Consider the following 2,506-nt stretch of genomic DNA (forward strand, 5'->3'; position numbering starts at 1 on the left):
TTTTCTCTGTCTAGGGGTCTATATTGGCTATGTGTTCTACTATACCTACAATCTCTGGCAAAATGCCCTTCCTTCCTACAAATGTAGCATGTTCTCTGTCTTTTCCAAACAGCAGGGGTCTTGGGTTTAGGCTGATGAGACTTTGGTGTAAGAGCCTGTATACTTTCAATCCTCAGCCTCTCCTCCTGTTGTTTTCTACGCCTAACAATATTCTTGTGGTGTACAATTGCACACTCTCTAAGGCAAGCTACTGTGACTCCTCTCCAATTAGGCAAAGATGTTTGTACTCTTTCCCTTACTGTCTTATCGAGTCCGTCCATTAGCACAGAGACAGCCACCTCCCTGTAATTCGTATCGTTCCCTGTATCCGATACCCCCATGTATCTATCCATTATTTGCAGGGCCCGATGGAAATATTCAGATGTCATTTCATTTTCCCTCTGCTTTATGGAGAAAATTCTTCTCCACTTAACAGTTGTGGGGAAATACAACTCTAGTTGCCTGTTAATTTGCTCTAAGTTCTCCTGATTGTGTTTGTCAGTCATAAGACTATCCGACTCTAATCTACAATCAGTGATAAATTTTTGGGTGTCAATATTAGGGGATAGGCATGCTTTCAAAAGTATCCACCAGTGTTTGTTTGTCGGTTCATACGCATTACCCAGATTTCTGATAAATTTCTGACATCTAGCTAAATCCTTCCGAGGGTCGGGGAATTCTGAAATGATTGATCGCATGTTCTCGGTCTTTTCCAAACAGCAGGAGTCTGGGGTTTAGGCTGATGAGACTTTGGTGTAAGAGCCTGTATACTTTCAATCCTCAGCCTCTCCTCCTGTTGTTTTCTACGCCTAACAATATTCTTGTGGTGTACAATTGCACACTCTCTAAGGCAAGCTACTGTGACTCCTCTCCAATTAGGCAAAGATGTTTGTACTCTTTCCCTTACTGTCTTATCGAGTCCGTCCATTAGCCAGCTGTGTAGAACGACGGATCACCGCGGCTCTGGGAGGCGGCTGACATTATCAGAGGGGAACGAGGACGGCAGAGACGGGGGATCCACCATACTACCAGTAACAGGTACATGAGCGCTGTAATCGGCTAAAGTGTCACCAGAAAAATAGTGGATTTACCCCCATAAAGTTATCTATATGACTGTATGCTGTGGAAAAGTTCCCAATGTGGATTAAGCTATTTACAGAGCAAAGTGTAGAAAGACAAGAGGCTGTACCGTTGGAATACTGCTATAGACTGGTTTAATAAAATACATCATAAAGCCTATTTGGCTAAGGATACCAGGTCTCAGGACAATTTTTGCCGTTGAGGCATTGACTTTTAATTTTGAATTGGTTCATTACAGAGTGGACTATATCCATTGAATGAACTTATCATTTTTTAATTTAATTTTATGCTTATTAAACTATTTTTTAACTTGATATTAAATGTTATTTTCAGTCTGACATCAGTCTTTGTCTTTAAATGTTGCGCCAAGAATTCTGCATGTAATTAATTCCAACCAGTGAGGGTACTGGTTTAATCTACGGCTGCATCATTTTGTTTGTCACTCTTGTCATACTTTCTTCCTCCTTTTTTCTTTTTCTATTCTATCTGTCTTTCTGTAGAGGAGTTAGCGCAGACAATACCATACTCCTAATCTACAATCAGTGATAAATTTTTGGGTGTCAATATTAGGGGATAGGCATGCTTTCAAAAGTATCCACCAGTGTTTGTTTGTCGGTTCATACGCATTACCCAAATTTCTGATACATTTCTGACATCTAGCTAAATCCTTCCGAGGGTCGGGGAATTCTGAAATGATTGATCGCAGCTCATCTCTGGGCCACGGGCAATACATTGCATTATTCCTGGTGAGGACTATCGGTTCCCCCATTGGGAGTTACTGTTCCCAAGACAGGGTGTAATTCTACCATTCCGTTCCTGATTTGTTTACTGTGAGGTGTTGTTGTCTCTGTGCAATGAGCTGTCTCACACTTACCGGTACCTGTGACCTCACCAGTTCTTTCATTGGGGAATATTGTTACTGCACTACCTGGTTGGACAGACCCCACCTGATTGTCATGCAAAGTGACTGCTTGGAGGAGAGCTGCGATTTGGCTGGATCCTTCATCTTCCTGTGACCTATAACCTGGAAAAGACTTCAAAACAGGATACATCTTGCAAATATTAGGGTTAATACATTGTTTTTGCATACTACTATCGTTTACGGATATATCATTGACTGTAGCCATCTCTTCCCCTTCGACCTGTGTCGACACTGGTGTGTTTGTGTTCTCATTCCCGCTAGGTTCTGAACCTGCTTTGGGAATGTGTTCTCTTTGCATATCCCCCTCCCGTTGCCATAATTTTAAACAATCATTATGTCTAATCCTTTGTTTTCTGGATTTTTGAAGACATATTTTACTGCTTACATTCTGCAGTACCTCTGGTTCAAAGCTGCCCACCTTAGGGAATGGTTCCCTATCTTTGTCAGTCACATGTTCCCATTCAG

Source organism: Pseudophryne corroboree, chromosome 5 (genome assembly GCF_028390025.1).
Source record: "Pseudophryne corroboree isolate aPseCor3 chromosome 5, aPseCor3.hap2, whole genome shotgun sequence".
NCBI lineage: Eukaryota > Metazoa > Chordata > Amphibia > Anura > Myobatrachidae > Pseudophryne > Pseudophryne corroboree.